The sequence below is a fragment of the Schistocerca nitens genome, chromosome 1 (assembly GCF_023898315.1).
Source record: "Schistocerca nitens isolate TAMUIC-IGC-003100 chromosome 1, iqSchNite1.1, whole genome shotgun sequence".
Lineage (NCBI taxonomy): Eukaryota > Metazoa > Arthropoda > Insecta > Orthoptera > Acrididae > Schistocerca > Schistocerca nitens.
Window position 1 is genome coordinate 744,909,660 of NC_064614.1, and position 8,404 is coordinate 744,918,063.

Sequence of the window (8,404 nt, forward strand, 5' to 3'; positions counted from 1 at the left end):
ACCGAATATCATCTCGTTCCAAGAGCTCCCCCGCTTGTGCTGTTCGATACGGTAGCGCACTGTCATCAGTAAAAATGAAGATAGGGCCGAATGCTTCCCTGAAGAGACGCACGTGGGGAAAGAGTACTGTCGCAGTAACGTTGAACACAAAAACGATTATATTCGACAGAACTTAACGCATGTCTGGAAGAATACACACTGTCGACGATCCGTAGCTGTACACAATACTTATGAACTTGGTAGCTAGCTGCGAGTTCCTTGACGTCAGCTGTATTAGGTATAGATCTACTACCCAATATTCACAATGATATTTGTGTCGGGTCGGGACTCGAACGGACCGACCCAAATCCCCATATGTCGCACTATCGACATCCTTATATTGCAGTCCACTAAATTCATCACCTAATGCTCTCTTACCAACCTTGTGGCCTGCACGGGAACACGTTGCAGAGCATGCACTGTCATCCGTGGTGATCACACACCCTATTAAGAACCGTGTCCCACGTTTTGTAATGTCCGGGAGACCATTACAAATCGCGTTCGCTTCAGTATACTTAACGTCTTTGAATAAAACCGTCATTTCTGTTCGCCCCATTGCATATTAATTTCAGTTATCTTCTGTGCTGCACGGTACTATGCTATGAAGTCCCATGCTTCTTGACAGAGCGTAGGGGAACGATACGGGAGACCCGAACCGCCGTACTAGGCAAGGTCCTAATGCAGGTGGTTTGCCGTTGCCTTCCTCCGACAGTAATGAGGATGAATGATGATGAAGACGACACAGCAACACCCAGTCATCTCGGGGTAGGTGAAAATCCCTGACCCCGCCGGGAATCGAACCCGGGACCCCGCGCTTCGGGTGCGAGAACGCTACCGCGAGACCACGAGCGGCTGACGTTCTTTCTATGTATAGCCCCAATTTCATCGAGCTATGTCACTTGGCAGTAACATATCATGCGAAAGTTACATTCGTCCTTGAGTTTTGCACACTATTGAAGGTTTGAGTACCCTGAGCCTCTCGCTTCACATTCATGGGAGGGAGGATACGGCTTCAGCTGAAGAAGAAGATAACACAAACCTAAGATTCGTTCCAAAGTGGTTCAACCCTATGTGAGGTTTGTTTTGGTGAGTAGGTGTACTGCAGAGTGAGGTATTTGATAACGTCTTCTTATTTGGCAGATTATAAACCACCGACATTAGACCAAGAAAGAGAAGGTGTCTCTGAGTCTCCTTAGGAAAGAAAACACCGACAATGTTGTACAGTATTTATATATCTTATTGACGAATTTTCATGTGATTGTCTGACAATAACTGTCTATCGTCCAAGCATAGCCCACTGGTCAACAACTATGCAAACGACATCACAGCCAAAAGGATTGAGCCAAACTGACAGTCATCTCTGCCAAGGAGTAACAGCAGAAAGCAATAAAACTATTCAGTGAATAAATACAAATGGATACAGATGGCGTTCAGAACTGTAAATCACGTGATAAGGCTATGAAACAACTGAATCAGTGAAAGAATTACGCTATGTTATAAGATACATTAATTCGAGAAGTATATGCTTCTGTGTAGGGCCGGCAGCTGTGGACGATCGGTTCTAGGCGCTACAATCTGGAACCGTGCGACCGCTACGGTCGCAGGTTCGAATCCTGCCTCGGGCATGGATGTGTGTGATGTCCTTAGGTTAGTTTGGTTTAAGTAGTTCTAAGTTCTAGTTGACTGATGACCTCAGATGTGAAGTCCCGAAAGCCCATATCGATGATGTTTCGTTGAATGGTTCGCACGCAGACACGTGTTGATGACCCAGGATTGAAATCTGCAGCAATTTGGTGAAGGCACCCACTTCTGTCACGTTGGACTGCTCTCTTCAGTGGTCGTTGGTCGCGTTCTTGCAGGATCTTCTTCCGGCCGCAGCGATGTCGGAGATTTGATGTTTTACCGGATTCCTGATATGCACGGTGCATTCGTGAAATGGTCGTACGGGAAAATCCCCACCTCATGGCTGCCTCGGAAATGTTGTGTCCCATCGCTCGTCCACCGACTTAACACCACGTTCAAACTCACCTAAATCTTGATAACCTGCCATTGTAGCAGCAGTATCCGATCTAACAACTGCGCCAGAACATGTTGTCTTATATAAACGTTACCAACGCAGCGCCGTGGTTCACCTGTTTAAATAACTCTGTATTTGAATACGCATGGGTATACCAGTTTCTTTGGTGCTTCAATATATAACTGCCAGATTCTCCAATATGGCTCTTGCCAGCAAAGTCTCTAGCTTGACCCCGGAGCAAACTGCCTTTTATCGCTCCCAGAATGCAAGTGTTCTCGACGATCCTTGGTTGGAGGCCTTTGCTCATATCATACATCCCGAACACACCTGGACACGCGGCGTCTACATTTGTGCTCAGGCGACGAATTCCAGTGGCCATTACAAAAACATTACCTTCCACTAAATGGGTCATAATCCGCAAGAAAATCACTTGAAGCTCATACTTCCTTCAGACGATTTTCTGGAAGGTTCCATTTCCCCTCTTAAATTCTTATCACTCTGTCGATCAGAAACGTGTCTCTGCTTTTTGCAGGGAAGCGTACCCTAACACTTCCGCTGAGAAAATCCCTCGGAAGTCAGCTCGTGACCATTGTTTGTGATCCTGTGCATTCCTTGATACTGAAAAGATGTCCTTCGCCCTCTTCCTCCCCCGCCGCTCTTTCTCCAGTACGCCGGCCGGAGTGGCCGAGCGGTTCTAGGCGCTACAGTCTGGAACCGCACGACCACTATGGTCGCAGGTTCGAATCCTGCCTCGGGCATGGATGTGTGTGATGTCCTTAGGTTAGTTAGGTTTAAGTAGTTCCAAGTTCTAGGGGACTGATGACCTCAGAAGTTAGTCCCATAGTGCTCAGAGCCATTTATCTCCAGTACACTATTCAGAAATTTTTTCCTCCCCACCAGAGAGCAATCTCCTGCCAGACCTGCCCACCTTTCAGGGGTTCAGCCGCCTCCAGCCTCGTAAACTCCCGCCGCCACACTCTGCTCTCTCACAGGGCGATAAATTTCCGCCCTTGCAGAACACGACAAGTCTCTTCCAAGCCCCTCTTTATCCAGCAGTGGCTTTTGAGGATCATGTGGCCCACTTCATCTTTTCTGTCAGTGCTCAGCCCTAATTAACTTCCAGACGTGCAGTACTACAGAAATTGTAAGTACATTTTGCTAGCCAGTATCAGCCTATGAAATCGTTACTAATCTGGCTATCACAAGCAGTGATCTACCATAAATATAAATGTATCAGAATATTAAATGTATGGTGACAAAATGTCGCAGCGTTACAATGGATTTATGGTATCTGTGGACTACATGAACATCATTACAGACCACCTGCTACCTTCATGCTTGATGTCTTCGCTGGGGCCGATCACATCTTCTGGCAGCCTGACTGTTCGTGTCACAAAAGCATAACTGTGCTACCGTGGTTTGACGAGCACGCTAGTGAACTTACTTTGATGTCTTGGCTACCAAATTCGTCTGTTCTGAACCCAATGGAACACTTCTGAGACGCTATCTGGCACCAGCTCCCACAAAAAATTGATCCATAATTCGTGGGAATTAGTGCCACATAGCTCCTGAATCCTTGTCGAATCCATGCCAGCAGAATCGCTGTTGTATTGCGCTCCAAAGGCGGCTCCACACGCTATTGAGTCGGTGAAACAAAAAAAAAAAAAAAGAAAAAAACAGTATCGTAATATTTTGGCTCAGTGTACATCCGTCAGTAGAAAGGCAAGACGTATCATTTGCCTGCACATCTCGAAAATGTTTTTCTCTATAAATTTGGTGTTTTCACAATTTGCATACCTGAGACAGATGTACAATAGTACTAGTTCTGCATTTCCAAAAATTGTGCGTTGAAAAGTATCTAAAACGACGCGCAGACTAGTTATTGTCTCATGTGCTTATGCGAGGTGATTCAGCTGCCCCTAGTTATGGGTCTCATGCAACCCACAACATCTTCAAACACTACGAGCATGGTTTTCATACTCTCTCTCTCGCTAAACGGAAACTATTAGTTCCCTAGAAAAAACGAACAAAACCTTTTTGTAGGAACTTAAATATAGTTAATTTTGTACTATGGTACGTTTTCTCCAGAGGCCATAGTTCTCGAATTATTCAAGGAAAACGTACTTTAGTGAACTGTAAAAGCGTTTTTCTCAAATAGCTCGAAAACCGTAGCCTACGGCGGAAACGTATTCCAGTTCAAAATTTAACTATATTAATCTTCCTACAAGAAGGTCCTGTTCATTTTTTTTCTGTAGGTGTAATTGTGGGGTCCTGTACACTCGTCTCTTACAGGGTGCCTAAAGTATTCTGCTTCCTCTGATAGCTATACAATTCAAGCAAATTACATTAATGGTTTTTGTTACAATAAAGTAGAGTGACAATACTTAACTTTGGTTACAACGAGTTGTCGCAAGCGATGGGCGCGACATGGAGATAATCAATGTTCCTCGTTATATACAATGTCCATACAAGCTATCATGCGAGTGCCTATGGATCACTAATAACGGTTCTGCTAGTGCCTCTGCTAGAGCGTGCTATTGGCTGAAGTCGTCTCACAGCCTTCCATGCTCTTTCGTTCCTCTCGCCGTAACTACACTCCTGGAAATTGAAATAAGAACACCGTGAATTCATTGTCCCAGGAAGGGGAAACTTTATTGACACATTCCTGGGGTCAGATACATCACATGATCACACTGACAGAACCACAGGCACATAGACACAGGCAACAGAGCATGCACAATGTCGGCACTAGTACAGTGTATATCCACCTTTCGCAGCAATGCAGGCTGCTATTCTCCCATGGAGACGATCGTAGAGATGCTGGATGTAGTCCTGTGTTCCACAGGACTACATCCAGCATCTCTACGATCGTCTCTATAAATGCCATTTCCACCTGGCGCCTCAGTTGGACCAGCGTTCTGGCTGCGTGAGACGACGCTTCATCCAGTCCCAAACATGCTCAATGGGGGACAGATCTGGAGATCTTGCTGGCCAGGGTAGTTGACTTACACCTTCTAGAGCACGTTGGGTGGCACGGGATACATGCGGACGTGCATTGTCCTGTTGGAAAAGCAAGTTCCCTTGCCGGTCTAGGAATGGTAGAACGATGGGTTCGATGACGGTTTGGATGTACCGTGCACTATTCAGTGTCCCCTCGACGATCACCAGTGGTGTACGGCCAGTGTAGGAGATCGCTCCCCACACCATGATGCCGGGTGTTGGCCCTGTGTGCCTCGGTCGTATGCAGTCCTGATTGTGGCGCTCACCTGCACGGCGCCAAACACGCATACGACCATCATTGGCACCAAGGCAGAAGCGACTCTCATCGCTGAAGACGACACGTCTCCATTCGTCCCTCCATTCACGCCTGTCGCGACACCACTGGAGGCGGGCTGCACGATGTTGGGGCGTGAGCGGAAGACGGCCTAACGGTGTGCGGGACCGTAGCCCAGCTTCATGGAGACGGTTGCGAATGGTCCTCGCCGATACCCCAGGAGCAACAGTGTCCCTAATTTGCTGGGAAGTGGCGGTGCGGTCCCCTACGGCACTGCGTAGGATCCTACGGTCTTGGCGTGCATCCGTGCGTCGCTGCGGTCCGGTCCCAGGTCGACGGGCACGTGCACCTTCCGCCGACCACTGGCGACAACATCGATGTACTGTGGAGACCTCACGCCCCTCGTGTTGAGCAATTCGGCGGTACGTCCACCCGGCCTCCCGCATGCCCACTATACGCCCTCGCTCAAAGTCCGTCAACTGCACATACGGTTCACGTCCACGCTGTCGCGGCATGCTACCAGTGTTAAAGACTGCGATGGAGCTCCGTATGCCACGGCAAACTGGCCGACACTGACGGCGGCGGTGCACAAATGCTCCGCAGCTAGCGCCATTCGACGGCCAACACCGCGGTTCCTGGCGTGTCCGCTGTGCCGGCGTGTGATCATTGCTTGTACAGCCCTCTCGCAGTGTCCGGAGCAAGTATGGTGGGTCTGACACACCGGTGTCAATGTGTTCTTTTTTCCATTTCCAGGAGTGTATTAACACAGTTATCCCACTGTGAGACAAGCCGGTCAGTACCTTCATGGGAAAACGCTTCCAGATGCCTACGGATTGTATCCAGGGGTGTACCTCTTCGTCCAAAGCAAATTAATGGGCACGAATGTTTGTTTCAGGACTCCAAAAACATGGAGATCATCTGGGGAGAGCACGCCATGTATGGAGGGTGTGTAACGGCAATGTACTCGAAACAACCTAGCCAACATGTGTTAAATCGATGTACCAGCCACTTATGTAAACAAATTATTTACGATATATTATGACTTTTTTATATTTTGTTATTAAAATTCTTGGCGTCTAGAACATATTAAAGGTGGTAGAGACAAAGAGCTATATGTGGCTGGAGAAGGGGCACTGTAATATGCGGTAACATCAGTTACTCTCGCCAAAACCGAATCCTGGACCTGCATCTGGTGTGCTATGTCCTTTACGGAAAATACGTCGCAAAGGAATGGGTAGAAAGAAACTGGAAGAAATGTTAATAACGGAAGATCTACTGACATATCGTGCCGAGTGGTTGAGACAATATTCCTCCTATTCTGTATGTGCAGATGCTACTATCCAGCCATAGTGATTTTTATGTCCTCCCTAACCCGCTTCAGACGAATACGAAAATTGTTTCCTTGACAGGAACACGATCAACTCTTTTTCCCTATCGTCCTCCAACTGAGCTAGAGTTTCACTTCTGATGATTTCACAAAGGTCAAAACGTCAAACTCCAGCCTTTGTGTTTTTAATAGAGAATGCGCATCAGTGGTATCTATTTTCTTTATTTTCGAACAGATTTTGTTTTTGCTTTTAATAGAATATGCGTGCCAGTGATATCTATTTATTTTACTATCGAATGAATAAAACGACATCGAAACAGATGTGAGTAAAGGAAATGCCAGCGTTAGCATTCTCTGATGTGAGATGCAGTAGTTAGTTTCATGTTCCATGCATCATTTTACACGATAAATCTTAACGATGTGGAACAAGTCATTTTACATTCGCATAGCAAATTCATTTGTAAATATGGCTACATGCTGAACTTTTATATCTTATTTTATTTTTTAAATATACAGTATTTTTTGTTAAATATACAATAACTCCTACCCGCCGCCTTTTACACATTACAAAAATAGTTCTTCTGCAGAATAGAAGGAGTTGCTAAAGAGAAACTTCTTCAATTTGTTTTCAGATATTACTTCGCTGTCTGTCAGACATTTTATATCACTGAGTAAGTGATCAGAAATATTTGTTGATCATTGTGCTCCCCTTTTTGTGCTAAAGACAACGTTAATGTGGAGTAGTGAATGTCATTTTTCCTTCTGATATTGTAACAATGTACGTCACTGTTTCTTTTGAAATATAGTGGATTATTTGCAACAAATTTCACGAATGAATAAATACACTGCGAAGCAGTAGTGAGAATGCTCAAATCCTTAAGCAGATGTCTACAAGATGATCATTGGTAATCACCACGTTCCTGAGAAATGAAGACTTTCTTTCTTAAAGATGAGTTACCCAAGAACATTATTCCATATGATACTATTGAATGAAAATATGTAAAATATGTAACTCAGTGCTTTGTCTCTCTCCAAAACTGGAATGTTTGTAACTTCAAATGTGGCTGAACTAAGCTGTTTTTATGATTTCAAAATGTGTTTTTCCATTTTAAATTCTCATCAATATGGACACCTAAGAACTTGGAAATTTCAACCTTATTTATTACGTCCTTAACCATGTATTGCACTTGCCATGAATGTAGTTTCCCTAGATGTGCAGAACTGAATATGCCGAGTCTTTTCAAAACATAAGGTGAGACCACTCCAAGAAAACCATTCAATGATACTTTTAAGAACATTTTTTACAATTTCTTGTCTTCCTTTATATATGCTTCGATTGATTACAATATTAGAATCATCTGTAAAAAGAACTAATTCTGTTTGTTGTGTATTAGATGGAAGATCGTTTACATGTATAAGGAACAATAGTAGATCTAAGATTGAGCCTTGGGGAACCCCATACGTGGTTTCTCCCCAGTCAGAACTAAGTCTCTGGACTATATTGACTGAATTACTAGATACAGATTTCTGCATTCTTTTCGTTAGATATGACGTTTACGATTGGTTGGCTATTCCATAAATCCTATAAAACTTCTATTTATCTAGGAGAATACTGTGACGTCACAGTCAGATACCTTAGATAGGTCGCTGAAAATACCAACTGGCTCTATTTTATCATTTAATACTTGTAAAATTTGATTAGTGAGCATGTAAATGGCATCCTAAGTGGAGCATCTCTTTTGAAACC